The sequence below is a fragment of the Fukomys damarensis genome, unplaced genomic scaffold (genome assembly GCF_012274545.1).
Source record: "Fukomys damarensis isolate Sample0158 unplaced genomic scaffold, DMR_v1.0_HiC HiC_scaffold_24, whole genome shotgun sequence".
In the NCBI taxonomy this organism is placed as follows: domain Eukaryota; kingdom Metazoa; phylum Chordata; class Mammalia; order Rodentia; family Bathyergidae; genus Fukomys; species Fukomys damarensis.
In genome coordinates this window covers 43315142-43331579 of record NW_022900936.1, presented here as the reverse complement: position 1 = coordinate 43331579, position 16438 = coordinate 43315142, and the positions used below count along the sequence as shown (strand labels likewise).

Genomic DNA, 16438 nt, shown 5'->3' with positions numbered 1-16438 from the left:
AGGAACTTTGTTGACTTATTCAACAAAGAGTTTCCTAATGTCTACTTGATGCCAGACACTGTTTAGGCTCTAAGGAAACCATAATGAAGAGGGGGGAAAAAACAGTTTATAATCTGGAAGAGAGTCAGACATTAGCAAGTCATACATGAGCATTTATCCAATTAATTTGTACTATAATTAGGAACTGACATAAGTAGGGAAAGATAAGAAAGAGTGAATTTAATGAAACAGGGCAGAAAAGAACCTTTCAAACAGAGTAAACAGTATTTGTAACAATTCTGAGGTGAGAGTGAAAATGGTAGCCTGGCTAATATGAGGCTTCTGATAGGGTGGTGATGAAAATAAGAAAAGCTAATCTTTGTTGCATGGCTATTTCATTTCAGGCTTCCCATGCATGACTTTATGTTATCCTCAGAACATATTTTCATTCTACAGACAGAGAGAAACAGCTTAGGGAAAATGAATGATTTGTCCATGGTCTCAAGATAAAGGCCCCACATAGGCCTGTACAGGTTGCTGCTGGGTCTACTTCTTGCCTGAAAGCAATTACAACTTCCTAGGAACTAGGGCAATTTGGAGATTTTCTCATGTTCAATATTCAATCTGTTAATTTTCATTTCTCACAGAATGATGCTGTGAAATATTAGGCATATTAAATAGCTTCAGTCTCATTTTCAAAATCTTAGTTATTTCAAAGTCAGTAGTCAGAAATCTACTTAATTAGGAATTATTGCAGTGAATTTTAAAACAAAACTATTCATAAATGTCCAAAAGTTAATACATTAACTCATAAACTCATTAGCCAAAATAACCAAACCTTGGATAATTTTAAAAACAGATTTATATTCTCTTCCCTACCCTCCTACTCTTTTCCCATAAGACAAACACCAACATATATTTGATAACCAGTCTACTTTTTGTTGATTTATAAATACACACATGTAGTCACAAATATTATATAGTATATGTTGTTGTTTCAATTGATATTTTACCACTAATGTAGCAAACACATAATACTCTGAAATTTGTGCTCTTCACTCAATACTTCTGGCTTTAAGGTCTATTCATACATTACATAAAGGACTGGTCATGCATCTTAAATGCTATAGAATATTCTATCAAATAAATATATGAGAATTATCCATTCCTTAGAGTAGACATTTAGATTGTTTTCAGAGATGTGCTTATCTAAATTGTTGTTTTAGAGCCAAATCTCCTTTTCCCAATCTGGTAAAAAAACAGTTGGCTAAGCCACAAAATCCTTAATAAAGCTAGAACTACTTTTAAGATTGAAATTTTACTTTAAATTTTTTTTTTCTAAAACATAAACCATAAGAATACCCAGATATTTAAAATACTATGAATCTAGTAAAGGGAAAGCTACCATTTAAAATGAGAAAATAAAAGTTCTAGTTTATGTGAATGTATAATTCTGTTGAAACAAATATACTGAAGAGAAAATGAATGCAGAAAATATACTCACTACAACCACTTGCTCCTCAACAAAACTGAGTAGGAGAATCAGACTGTTGAAATAGATAAACACACCAAACGTTTCTCTGGAATCTTTTGTCCTGTATTAGAACAAGAAGATAATCCAAGCAAAACATTACAGAAAAGTTACTAAATCTTTTAGAATCAAAAGATTGTGAAGCACCTACTTTGTGGACAGTTAAACAAAACAATAAAATGACAGGTCTTTGATCTTGAAGTGGTTAGGCCTAGTAGTGGTGTAACTATAAATAATGATCTGTACACATTAATGCAATTTTTAGCTCAAAGATATTGCAACAAGGTTTATTATCAAGTATAAACTGAAGTTAAGGCTACAAATATGTGAAGACTCATCTATGGGATTCCTATACCTTTAGCATTATTTTCTATAAAAATCCAAAAATCTCAAAAGACAAATACTTCATAATACTTATAACTATTTACTAATGGCTGTATTCTTCATACTATAAAATAATCCAGTCATGAAAACATACCAAAAAAAAAATCAAAGAGAAGCATTTCTCTTCTGAGAAAGAGAAAAGTCCATTCTTCTAGCTGATTCCCAAAGAATTACATACCATCCCCAACAAGGTAAAAAGAGAAATATGAGCTTCCAATAAGTACCCTGAGAGCTACAATGGAGACCAACTATTTGGCCTTACTTTCACAAGCAAGTAGAAAAATGTATGACCACATTCCATAGGCAAGGCACAAAGGTATTATTTCATTAGATCCCTGGCTTAAGCCCCAGAAATCCTCCTAAAGTGAGGAAGCCCCCGGGCTTCAGGACAAAGCCCTGCACCCAAGCAATATTCGTGCTACCAGTTTAGTGAGCAAATAGGCAGGCAGTTGTAGCAGCTCTATATTTGTCCACCCACCTGTCCATCTACCCAAACACTCCTCCATCACAGACATTTATCACTCATTTGTCATATGCTATGGATTTTCAGGATGTAAGGAGTGAACTGAGAGAGCACCAACATCCTAAAGCTAAGTCCTTGAAGCTACACATCTAAACACACAACAAAATTTAAACTCATGTGCCCTACCAATGACTCTTAACTGTAGGTTGAAGGCTCACTGTTTTATCACTTTTAAATTATATAAACTATATATGCTAAACAGAAAATATGACTAACTTAAAATTCCTCCCCAAAGATCTAAATATTTCTCAAGTATAAACCCCAGGATCTAGAAGTTGAAAGACTCCTAACAAGAGAATAAGGAAGAGCAAAAACACTATAAATGAAAGATAATGCCACTTAAACTTTTGAAACTTCTGTTTTTGGTTTTCATAAATGTTTTGAAGATTTTCCCCTAATTAAGGGGAGCAGTAATAGCTGGCTTCAGAGCAAAAGGGAAGACGAAGTTGGGGAGTGTACATCCACTCTGCAGTTGTGGTAGGTTGAAGACATCAGAGAGTAAAGGACACTCTGTACTAAACGCATTTAAAAGAAATGCCGCCCCCAGCAGAGCTCCTAGGTCCCCAAGGGAGGACATAAAATGTTCAGGAACTGTCTGGACCCTAAGGCAGAAATTCGGCCCAAAATGAAATAATAAATAAGTTTGTAAGGTGTTTTGAAACTTGCCCTTTGCTAAAGAAATTACATCCTGTGGTCTAATAAACTCTGTGTAATTCCTTGCTACTAGGAAAATCTAATTGTTGAGCTGCTCTTTTCTGGAGACTTTTGTATTTTCACAAATCAGAACTGAGATTTGCTATGACTAAGTGCAGGAGACTGGAGCTTTTATTTACAACATGCCACATTACTTGAAAAAGAAGGACTTCATTTTAAAAACAAAGTGAATTAAAATTTTTTTCTATCAAAAATGATTCTAGAGCCAGGGGATTTAGCTCAGTGGTCCTGCTGCCTGCCTTGCAAGTGTGAGAACCCGAGTTAAATCCCCAGTAACAACAACAACAAAAAAATTCTAGACCAAACAAACTGGGGAAAACAACAGGAGGGATACGGCCCCAGTCTGCGTCTGAAAAGACAGGTTAGGACGCTTAATCTAAATTACTGTATTCACGGTGTTTACAGGACCATCTTCCCTCTGAAAAGTGTAGAGGAGAATCCCTCTTCCAAGCTTTGGGTAGTTTACTGGTCATCTAATGCATTCTGTGGCTTTTTGATGCAGCATTCCAATCCTCCATCTTTAAATGGTGCTCTCCCTGTGTGTGTCCTCATGTAAACACCAGTCATACTGCATAAGGTCCCTCCCCAATCCAGTATTATCACTTTAACTCACATAATTATATCTGACATGAATCTGTTTCTAAATAAAGTCATATTCTTAGGTACTGGGTATTAGGGCTTCAACTTATCTTTTTCAGGGGTTGGGTAAGTGAACCTGTAACATCCTCAAGAATGCCCACAGCACCCAAAAAAAAAAAAATGCCCAGTAATTTTTTTCAGTCACATGTTCTGGAGTGATTCAGAATACCTGGAAAGTTAACCTCAGTGATAAAAGTCAGAATAGTACTTACATCTGAGTAATCTAATAGTGATTAAATGGGAACATGTACCCTCCTTATGGCTCAGTAGGGTCCTCTTTCCTCATCAGGAGAGGGCTTACCTGGGTATGTTTACTGTGAGGAAATTTATTGAGACATAGTCACATGGTTTGTGTACTGACTTGTATGTCTGCCTGTGACTATTAATCCTAATTTGTTACCTTCTCTAGATTAAGAAACACTTAGTAGGTATATCTGGGCGGGTCATGGAGACATAATCTCAGGTATTGCACATGGTCCCTAGCCCATTCCTCTTCAGGATTGTTCCGCTGCTCTGCTTCCCAGCTCTCATGAACTAAGCATCTTTGCTCTCCCATGCATTTCTACCATGATGTTCCTGCCTTGGAGCCAACCAACCATGGAACGAATTCACTGAAACATTGAGCCAAATGAAACCTCTCCTCTTTTTAAATTGTGGGGTTTGAGTATTGTATCAGTGATGGGAATGCTTCCTAATACACTGATACAGTTCCATAAAAATTTTATTAAACACTAAAGAAGATAAGTTTTCCAAGAAATAGGGGTCTTGGTGGTCCAAGTAGAACTTTACAGAAGGCATTATCTGCAAGGAGTTACACAGCTGGAAGTCAGCAGCTCAGCCTGGTTTGGACAGTTCACCTGAGAAGTGCAACTTTAGAGAGGCTGCTTTGTAACTAGAAAAGTCAAAGGAATTCACTTACAAGAAGAACATAAATACCAAGGAGTTTATACATTTAAATGTGCAAAATAACAATTTTTAAAGGCAAATACATGAATGGTAATTACAAAGTTTTTGATAAGCACAGACCCATAATAAGGGTACATTCTGCCCTACAGTGTGCTGGAAATACGCTCAGCCAATCTCTTTGTTATGTGTCTTCCTAGCCTTCTTGAAGACCTCACGTGGATTCCATTTTCAGTTAATTATAGTTCATATAAGTTGCACTGCTTTTTTCTTTCACGTCTAATTCTTCTCTAGGAATTTTAAGTTCTATAGTTAAGGTGTGTTTCATCCTATTGCTTAATTTCCAAGGAAGAGAAACCACCAAAAGAGAGTGGAGAGCAACTGGGCAATATTAAGACCTAGAAGAAAACATATTTTGGAAGTAAAGACTAGATATGATGTTTTCCATATTTAAGTATAATTCATAATCTTAACACCAGACATTATATAAACTGTGAATAATGTATCAATATATCAAAACAAGGGGTAGAAAAGAGAAAAGCCAAAATTTAACTGCAATGCCAATAAGTACAAGCCAAACACTGATGAAAATTTACATGCAAATGATGAAATATGTTTGTACAAAATGAAGCTGTGAATAGAAGCATTTGGCCTTCTATTGCACAAAATTCCTTAGGAGGGTACTGAAAGTTTCAAAATGAAGAATTTGTAGTGGTCCTCTTGGCAGTTCTCAGTGGCTGACTCCCTTTGTCAAAGCCACATTTAATTTGGATTCCTCTGCCTAAAAGGTTTAAAAGTAATACTTAACATTTCTGTCCTTTAAACTCTCAAGGAGAGCTCTAATTACCAATTAGATATTACCTTATGTTTATACTGCTTTACTATGAGAAAAGCATGGAAGGAGCTGTATTACATACCATACTTAAAGTCCAACTCCATTTTGAGAAGTACCACGCGGAATCTCCCACTATAAATTGGCTATGTAGACCTACTTCCTTCAGTGCACACCTTGAGGAAAATAAGCCACAAGCTCATTTGTGATTGAGCTGACTCCTACAGCCTCTCCTTCCTCCATCTCCTAACATGTGCGACTTTAAATATTACCCTGTAATAACAACAAATTGAGCCATTCTCAATCCTACCTGGCACTATTTCACACTTCAGTGCCTTTGACCATGTTGTTCCTGTTACCTGGAGTGCTGTCCCTACGCTTCTTCGTCCCACTACCTTTCCTACTGGGATTCTGCTCTTACATCAGGACTTCCTTTTCTACCTCTATGTTGCATATGCAAAAGCGTCCAGGAAGAAAATATATATAACGCTGTTTTAAGAATAGACTTAAGTATAAACCATCAGATTTTTAAACAGTAAAACTCTTAAACCACAAGTTAAGTACATGTCTGGAAAGTGTAGGCTTTATTCCTTAATCATAGTTTATTTTGAAAAATTCCTAATCTTATTAACCAATAGACTTTTCTTTCTCCACCCCCACTCAAACATGTATGTACTTACACACGTACACTCCACAGACATAGCATCACTGTGTGTCCAAGGGTCCCTATACAACAGCGCAGTGCCTAGTGCATGATAGGTGTCCAAATATTTGTTGAATAATTAAACAAATATAACAACATCAGTAGATGCATGTAGTCTGAAATGAAATCATCTGGTAAGAGAAAACAGATGAGAAAATTTAGAGCTACATAAGATAAATCAGAAAGGTTTCTGAAGTTAATTTTTTTTTTGTACCAGGGATCAAATTCAGGCCCTTACTCTTGCGAGGCAGGTAGCGGAACCACTGAGCCAAATCTCCGGACTTCTTAATTTCTACTCGAGGAAGAATAAAGTTGTAATAAAAGCTATAATAGTAACAGCAGATAACTCTAATTACAGGTTCAATATTTGGCAGCAACTATGCTGAACTATGTACTGTGGTGATAAAACTTGTTTGTGTCAACTTGGCTGGCTTGGGAGCTGCCCTGGAATTTAGTAAAGCATTCTTATGAGTGAGCTAGGTGGGTTGTGGAGGTGTAGCCTTGGGATCTAATATCTAGTCCCTTCATTCTGCCTGACACTGTACCCCTTTCTCTGCCTCACAGCTACCATGGACTGATCATCTTTACTATTCCAGGCCTCTTTTTTAGGATGTTTCTGCCTTGGAGCCAGCCAACCATATAGACTAAATCACTGAAAGCCTGAGCCAAATTTATTCTTTTCTCCCTTAAGTTGTGGGTATTGGGTATTGTGTCCCAGCTGTAGGAAAGTTGACAAATATAGAAAGTTTATACTGAACAAATAGGGTTGTTGATGTGATTATAACTGGTCATGTGGTTCAGAAACCTTTGGAAGCTTGGAATGTTTGGGAAGGTTTGGAGAAGCAGGGCTCAGAAACTTTAGAATGCTATAAGTGGAGCCTTTATGGGCTCCACTTTCTTGTCTGACTCTTACTTAAGAATGCTTATAGGAATATGGACTTGTGAGAAGCTTGGGAAGCTTTGAGAATGAGGACTTCATTAGCAGTTAGGCTACAGGTCATGTGTTACATCTGTCCTGACTTGCAGGAAACTGAAACCAAAGGTGGTGGCCATTGGGCTGAAGACCATGTGTGTTACATTTTGACAGAGCATTTGTTGACACTTTACACATGGCCTAAGACCTTGTAGGAGACCAAGACTGAGAAAGTTGACTAAGTGATCTGACAGAAGGAAAATCAAGGCAACCCAGAATTCAGATTGTTGCATGGATATTACTGCTTCTAGCCATATTCACAGTAAGAATCTGGGGCAAAAAACAGAAGAAAAATTTATAACACTTAAATTTTGTCTAAAAAGAACTACATGCAGGGCCGGGGATTTAGCTCTTCGGTTTGGTGGCCTGCCTTTCAAGCATAAGGACCCAAGTTCAATTCCCAGTACCACAAAAAAAAAAAAAGAACTACATGTAAAATTAGGGCCAAATAAGATGTGACTGCAAAGAGATTAGCACTGTGCAAAGGAAAACAAGTCCTCTATATAGAAACAAAAAGAAAGATGCCTTAAAGCCATCTCAGGTATTAGTAAGACCCCACTCACTCATGGTCACAAAACATTCATTTGAGAAGAGAGCTCTTGGGTCCTTCATTCAAGAATGGATGCCTGGGGAATTGATTTCTTATGGTTTATTTCACCATGCTTAGCCATCCAGGCATTCAGAGGTTTTTGTGGTCATGGTTTTAGGAGAGGCTGGCTACTGCCAGTGCTGGAGACAGACCTAGGTATTATCTATGTGATTGATGCTGGTTTTACTGGTAAGCAGAATGCAAGAGTTGTAGGGTCAGAGAGGCTTCCACTCAGATTTCAAAGAAGGTCCAGTAGGCCAGTGAGAGGGCAGCATATAAAGCTGTGAGAATGAAGCCAAAGGTATAGTAAAGACATTAGGAAGTCAGAAATGCCAAAAATATGGGATGTCAGGAAAGCTGCAGGCTGTGAGTGGAGGCAGCCCAAGAGACGGGCTGTGTATGCTCCAACTGGCAAGACCACAGGGTGGGGCCACTCAAGCCCTTTGTAATTCATATCTTACCACTGTGTGCTTCTGACACTGGACATGGAGCTAAAGGACTGAAGGTTTGCCCGTTGGCTTGTGGTCTTACTTTAGTCCGATTCTTTCCTATCCCTCGGTGTCTCCCTTGGCAATGGGAATGTTTACTCTGTGTCATTTTACCTCGCAGTACAAAAGTTCACAGCCAAGTTTGTCTTGAATCTCAGAAGAGACTGACTTGGACTTTGAATAATAGTGCAACTGTTGAGACTTTGAGGGGAAAATTATTACATTGTAGGTTGTATGCAGTAGTTATAACATTTGATGGAATTATTAACTTGCTATTGTGGTTAGAGATTGAGTATGGCTTAAAGATATATATATATTTGGTTGTCAAATTGATGAATAGAATGTAATGGTGAAGCTTGCTTTGTGTTAACTTGTTTGGTTTGGGAGCCTCTACATGATTGCTAAAGCAAACTTCTAGGTGTGGCTGGGTCATGACATGTGTGACCTTAGGCTCTATATTTGGTCCTCAACCGTATCTCTCCAACACTTGTTCCCTTGACCACCCTGAACTAAGCACCTTTGCTCTGCCACGGCCTTTCACCACTATGTTTCTGCTTTGGAGCAAACCTACCTATTGTGGACTGAAACTAACAGTCAAAACAAATCTCTCCTCCTTTAAGTTGTGGGTGTCAGTATTGTGTCCCAGCAAAGGGAAAGCTTACCAATATAATAGTCTTGTTAATCATCATCATAACTGCATTGTGCACATAGCAGAGAAAAAAATCCATAACATAAATCATGTTTGATAAATGTTATTATGAAGGTACCTGTATAGCACCATTGATGTTCATAGGCAAAGAGCTTGAGTAGTTTTTTTTGGGGTTTTTTTTTTCTGGTTTTTTGAGACAGGGTCTCACTATGTATTTGAGACTGACCTGGAACTCACTATGTAGCCCAGGCTGGTCTCAAACTCACAGCAATCCTCCTGCCTCAGCCTCCTGAGTACTGGGATTACAGGTGTGTGCCACCACACTGGGCTTGAGTAGATTTTTACAAGCATATGATTATTTTATTTTTAAAGCAGAAGAGCCTTAATCACCAAATTTATAAAACTAGTATTTTTGGTTTTTGTTTACAATAAGTGAACCAGATTTGTCCTCTAAATAATTCAACGCCTGCAAAGATTTATTTCATGATCAAAAACCATAACTATCTCCTAACATCCTGGTTATCAAAAAATTCAATGACAATTATAATTTATCTATAGCATAGCTGGGACAAAATAAGAATAATTAAATTCCTTTGACATTTACCTAAAACACTGGCTCCAAATATCAAAAGTATTTGGATAACAGTGTCCTTTATCTCATCATTTATAACGTTTCTTTTCTCTCTCTTCTCTCTCTCTTTTTTTTTTTTTTTTGGTACCTGGAGTCAAACTCAGGACCTTGTGCTTGCAAGGCAGGCAACAGAACCACTGAGCTAAATCCCTGACCCCATCTCATCATTTATAACAGAAAAGTCTCATAACTATCACACTCTAGCAATTAAATACAATTATAAATTAAGTGATTTGCTGTTTTTGGAAAGCAGTTGAAAATCTATTCTTAGTTATTTGTATCTAACTTGGATAATCATTTCACTGCTCTCAACCAAAGGCAACTTGATAAACTATTTTCCAATTTTTAAATGTAGGCAGTTATCCACAAAAAACAGTTTATAAATTAAATAAAAGCTATGATCTCATCTCTTACACATTTTTGGCTTTATACTTACCTCAAAAAATGTACATATTCTTTATTTCTGCTTTCTCTAGTCTGTAACATTAAGGAATCATATTAAAGAAATGCCCAAAAGTTCAATAAAAGTGTTTGAGATTTCCTTCTCTAGTCCTGGCTGAAACATTTTATGCCAGAATATATTCTAAGAAGAAACCTCTACCAAGGTCAGAAACAGGCTGATACTGAAGAGAACTAAAATCTGACGGCATAGGGGAAGGTGAGCTCATGAAATCAGATCAAAGGCAAAAACACTGTGTTTCTGTAATGTCATATTCTTGCAGGATAAGAGAAAACAAATCTAAAAGGGCATTTTTTTTCTTAGAATTAAAAAAAAATAAACAACCATACTGAGGATGCCCTCTGTAGACATCATTCTCTGTGAGAAACACTAATTCAAATTCTCAGCAGGGCCTGGGATTTAGCTCAGTGGTTCCAGTGCCTGCCTTGCAAGCAGAAGGACCTGAGTTCGATCCCCCATACCAAAAAAAAAAAAATTCTCAGCAAGGGCCTACATACAGCTCTCCTCTTTTTCTTCCTCTGTCTCTGAATCCGCCTTGCTCAACAGTTCTGGTAAGGACAGCTTTTTAATCCCTTAACATTTATTTGTGCATTACACTAGACTTAATGATATCTAATATAAATCTAAGCAATACCATAAAAAGCAGTTGGAATTTAATGAAATCTTGGATTTAAAAAGCATTTGAAAAGAACTGTACAAAACAATGGACATAAAGATGCTGTACCTTTATAGAGGGAAATAATTTTGTTACTTGCGTTCAGGTACACTTATTTTCTCAGCAACATAGCCATAAACTAGATGATCCTCACCCATATTATCATAGATTAGGAGTTATGAAACTGTGCTGAAAGTTTGCCTTATGTGAAAACAAATCTGAGATTATTAACTGACATATACTGATCTCCCTCTTGTCAGCATAAGCATATTATAATTTTTCAGAAAGAAAAAAATTCCTAGAGTTTTAATTAATATATACAAATGTACAAGGATGAACTCTTGTTCAATGGGTAAAGCTTTTGAAATGACAAGCTAATAGTTATAATAATTATAAAAACAAATGACAAGCATAGTAATGTTGCAACTGAGCAAACATATTGGCACTGTAAGCCAATCAATGGACATTAGTTATCTCACAAATGTTTTTTCAGTCTCTGAGACATCATCACTGTCTCCTCAAATAAAAATATGTCTAGATTTTATGCTAATCTATCTAAACAAAAAGAATACAAAAAGCCAGTAGTGAGTTAAGTATGCAATTTAAGGAATGAGCAGGTCAAAGAATTCCCCCAAACAATTTCTCTCTAAAAACTGTTCCAATCTTCTCTAGACAAGAATATATTTCTGAGGGAGTCATCCTGGAATCAAAGAATAATTGATCCAGTGCTAGAACTTCTGTTCATTTCTGGTAAACTAGCCCTACTACTTTATCAGAAATAATGAATTTCAGGCAATTTTGCGGTACAACACTCTAAATCTATCAAGATCATATAAAGACAGATAGAAGTGAAATTATCACACATAGTACATGCCCATGACAAATACTACAAGAGTCCTGTACATTTCCACTGAAAACTGTGCTATAAACAGAACCTGCATCCACCAGTGACAGATGACAAAGAAAATTTTAAAGGAAAAGGAAGCAGGAATCCAGAAGAAGCAAGGCCTTTGGGTTATTTAGAATATTGCCTCTTGTAAAAGTAACTTGCAAATTAATTCCAAATGTAATTTGATCTTACTAGACAATTTTTGATATCTAGTTTCAGATGTTACTAGCCAACCCACAGACTTCATGGAGACACTAGATAATTCAGTCTGAAAAGCAGTTGAGAAATCAAAGCTAGTAGTAAAGACTTTTATGAATGCAGGTGAAATTAAGCAGGTATACTGGCCTATTTCAGAGGATCCGGTAATACGGCACAGGGTCCTCTGAGCCCTGGTCTTTCATGCAACTACGACAGTGCACTGGCCTAGAACACGGAAAGGGAAATGAGTGACCAAGAAGAAAAGTGAACTGAGAGTAAAGCTGTGTGTGTGTGAAGCACACTGTCCAATGGGTGAAGTGTCAGCCAGTCCCTAATTAAATGTCTACAGTGGCATTCTATTAGAATAGAATTCCAATTCCTTTCCAAGGTTTGAAGACTCTACAGAATCTGCCTCCCTTCTATCCATCTCTCCTCCTGTGTCCCTTCTGTAACTCTTCTTTTCCAACTCTTTCCATAAATTTACCTTCTATTTCTTCAACACCCCGAATTCATTTTTGCCTTAGGACCACTGCAATTATATTCTATCTGGAATGCTCTTCCTTCTGCTCTTCACTTCACTGGGTCCTTTTCACCAATCAAATCTCAACACAAGGATCTTCTCTCTTCAAAGAAGCTCTCTGACTGTCCTAGCTTCATCTGTCCTCTTTCTAAATACACTGCATTGCCATTGAAAAACCCATTCTATCAGAAATATGTTTTTCATTTATTTCTACTTCATTGACTTTGATTCCCATCAAAACATAAGCTATAAGAGCAAGAGATTTGTCTATCTGATTTAACACTTCACACACTCCTCCATGCCCCACAGAATATCTCCTGTTACTTGTAGATATTCAGTAAATGTTGACCATAAATTTATCCCACCTTATAGATGACCAGGTAGAAAGTCACCCAAATCCACCTCAAAACCGAACTCTGCTCCACTGTTGTTCCAAGTTCCAGCAGAGTGACCCACAGCCACACCAACTCCAGGTCTGCTTCTACAACCTGTGGAAGGTGAGTAACCCTATAACTTTTGCACAGTCTCCAGCTTTCTTCAATCTTATCTAGGGGCCTGTTCTCATTATCTTAAAATCTTTCCATTCCAAATCAGATGAAAAGTATTTTTAAAAACAGGGGGGCCAGGGATTTGGCTCACTGGTTCCACTGCCTGCCTCACAAGCACAAGGGCCAGAGTTTGATCTCTGGTACCAAAAAGAAGGAAAGAAAGTGTTTTAAAAATTCTTGAAAGGCCAGTATTAGATGCTACAGGAAAAAAAAATGATATCATTTGGCACCCTTTATCCTAGGTTCAGGTACCAGAGGAAAAAAGAGAGAATGGGGGAGAAGAGAACATTTTTATTCAATTCTTCCGTGTTTATGATAAAAATTTTTCCTACGGGCTGGTTGCTTTCCTTGCCATCTTTCTCAACATTTCATTAAAAGGGAAGCTCCTGCTGTCAGAGCAAAAAGTTGTGGCAGTAAAAGGTAAGCTAACCATTCCTGTTTAGATGACCAAAAGCTCTTGGAGAAATAGACGTGAGGGATAAAGCAGATCCTACTACTCCTTACTTTCTTAATAATCCCTATAACCTCAATCCTTCAACCATTCTTAGCCTGCCCACAGAGAAGGCAAGTTATTGATCAAGTATGATATACTATGGCTGAATTTCTGCTAAGGGATCACTGTTATGGGAGAGAGCTCCTGCTACCCCTGCATGGCAAGGGAACTGTGTTTCTGAACACCTGATATGGAATCATAAATACAGTATGCTACTGAAATAATGCCAAAGGCATACATTCTACTGTCTGCATAAAGCTCATTCCAAAATATATTTTAACCCATAAGGATTAACTTGGAACTAAGATGTATTATCCATTCTTGTTGGAACAGACAAGAGAAAGAAGTTTATCTCAATTGTGAGATGGGAATATAACCCTGAAAAGATTTCTGCCACTCAAGATACAGTTGGCCCTTAAAGGGTGAATAGGAGTGTCAGTGAAAATATATTCAGGAAGAAAGGGATTTTGAAATGCAAACCACTGAACATAGCATAATCTCCTGTACTGGCCAAACACAGCACATCTAAGTAGCAGATCAAAAACATACAGAAGATAGACGCTAATTGGTGACAGTTTAAAGCTGCAAAAAGGAAAGGCAGGCAAAGTATGCAAATCACCTGTTCAAGAAGCTCAGCTTGAGAGGTAATTAGGAAGGTATATTCAAATCAAGGCATTTATAAATTGTGCATGTGTGTGTGTGTGTGTGTGTGTGTGTGTGTGTGCAAGGCAAAAAAGAAGCAGATGCACAAGCAATGGAAAAATTTTAAAGAATATGTTATGAAAGCTTCCTGTGAAAGCATAAGACAGGATAGAGACAGACTTTTTATGTGATCCATTTTAAGTGGCTTAACTTAGGGCATAGATTTTTAGCTAGGAAATAGGGCTAAAAGTTCTTGTCTCTGAGAGTTGTTGAAAGGTTAAGGAAAGAAATGACTTACGAGAACACGTAGCGATCATGGTGGCTACCATATATACATTCCATGCTTCTTTCACCTCAGTAAACATCTACCAATGCAAGTTAAACAGATGCTGGTCCTCAGCCCTAGCTGAAATCACAGTCCCCACTGACTCCACTTGGCAGTCTGTGTAGTTACCAGGGAATAGAGGAAGCATGGCATTATTCATTTCTGCTCCAAAATGTAGAGTTTTAAGAAAATGGCTGCGCAATTCAGACTTCTGTCACTGAGTTCTAGAATCAGAAACCAGAGAATTACAATTTCACTAGCGAGAATGATTTTTATTTATTTATTTTCCATTTTTACAGTACTGGGAAGTGCAATCAGGGTCTTGCACATGTTAGGCAAGGGCTCTACCATTAAGATACATTGCAGTTGTTTTTATTTATTTACTTATTTATTTTTATTTTAAGACAAAGTCTGGCCAAACTGCCAAGCTTGACTTCAAACTTGTTATTCTCCTGCCTTAGGCTCCAGAGTACCTGCCATTACAGATGTGCATCATTGCTTCAGGCTAGACTGATGTCTCTTCGTGGCGCTTTTTTGTCAACATTGTCTATTCTTTTGAGCCTCAAATTTTTCTTCTTACTGATTTGGGACAGAAGAACAAATTAAGTATTTTCATAAATCTACTGAAATGTCAAAATTGCATTCCCATTTAACTGGACCACTAAATCAAGACAAGGAATTGGTCCCACATTCTGATATTGTGTAGAACTTTTCAAGGAAATCTCTATCAGTGAATGACCATCCTCCCCATTCCACATTACAAGGGAAGGTCAGGGTAATACAAACACTTCTTCGTTTTAAAGCTAATATAGCCATTATGCAAAGTAATTTTAAAGCAGTCAGCCTTACTAAAGACAAACTAACAATCTAAGGGTGCCTTCTTACCAGATCTTGATTTGAAAAGCAGTCCTTAATAAGAGGAAAAGGAAACAATACAACCCAATTTACAAATGTTAAATCAGCATTCTTTCCAAGTGGAGAAACAACCTGGCACCTTGAGCAGACGTTTCCAAATACTGTATTTAACATCTCCACGTAAACAAAATGACAGTTTCATGGTCTGCAGCAGAGAGAGGAAATCTGGAGCAAGAAAAGTGAAATATCCTGACTAGGAGAAATACAGGAGGACACAGGAGATCTGACCAAGAATCCTGGGGCCAGGGCATGGAGTACCAGAACCAAAGAGAAGAAAGAGCTTCCAGCTGATCAGAGTTCACGCCTACCTACTTACAGTACTGAGGTAATCCTGTTAAAAAAAACAATATGTGTTAATTTAAGACTCTCTGTGGCCTCTGATAGGTTAGCATTCGCTGTGGCTTCCCCAGACCCACCCCTTCACAAGTTTTAAATGTTGCCTGTGAACGGAAACACCCTCTCTCCTGCTCGTTCAACTCCCACTCTCCCCTCCCTTCTGTTTTCACTGAAATCCTAAAAAAAAAAAAAAAAAGGGCTTTGGATTCGTTTTAGGTTTCTGGAAATCGCTTTTTATAGGTTTGCCTTTATGACAAAATGACAGCACACAGGAAAAGGACTGATACTCGCCAGGAACTATCAAGCCAAAAACCCCAAAACGACAACTTTCTTCTCGACTTTATCTTGAAAATTAACGGCAGTTTAAACATAGCAATTTTCTTACGGCCGCTCTTAGACCCCAACAGCCTCAGTGCCTGCTTTATTAGGTTTAATACTACTGCGGTGGAAAGATGGGTTTCTCAAAACACTTTAACGGGAAAAGCCGAGAACCTTCCAGACCCCCTCACCCCTCCACGACTACAAACCCTGGCGTAAGAAAACAATAGTGAACCATGCCCACTACTACCACCTCCTTCTCGCCTCTCCAGCACACAACCTGGAGAGAGTCCTGCCCGCCCCTCTAGTCCTCCGGGTCAGCTCCAGGGCTCTGGGAGGGATGGGGGTCTCCTGGGCCATCGCTCTTGAGCACCCCACGGGATTGGCGGTTCCTTCGCCCCGCGACTGCAGGACGCCGGCGTTTGCAGCGACTCCCCGGGACCGGCAGGGTGTGTGCAGCCGCGCGCGCGCCCACCGCTCCCAATTCTCAGCCTCCGAGGCGCTAAAGCCCGAAGGTCTGGTCAGTGCCGACTCCAGGCCTACCCGACCTGGGTCCGGAACCCAGGCTCCTTACATCCCCATCCTCCCTCTCCGCAGCCAC

General features: G+C 38.3%; 1 protein-coding gene across 6 annotated transcripts in view; it reads right to left on the bottom strand.

Annotated features, from left to right (window-relative positions):
- The window catches only part of St3gal6 (ST3 beta-galactoside alpha-2,3-sialyltransferase 6), a 57379-nt gene that overhangs the window by 40407 nt on the left and 534 nt on the right, over window positions 1-16438 (bottom strand). The window contains exons 2-4 of one of the 6 annotated variants that reach the window (XM_019209847.2): window positions 14742-14847; window positions 14242-14492; window positions 12626-12748 (exon numbers count right to left, since the gene is read on the bottom strand). The exons of 1 other annotated variant lie outside the window; for it this stretch is intronic. The gene's annotated coding sequence lies outside the window, so the exon portion shown is untranslated. Of the gene's footprint in view, window positions 1-1483; window positions 1575-6185; window positions 6319-12625; window positions 12749-14241; window positions 14493-14741; window positions 14848-16438 lie in introns of those variants that run through there. 4 more of the 6 variants (XM_019209848.2, XM_010639646.3, XM_019209849.2 and 1 more) reach the window with 4 other exon arrangements.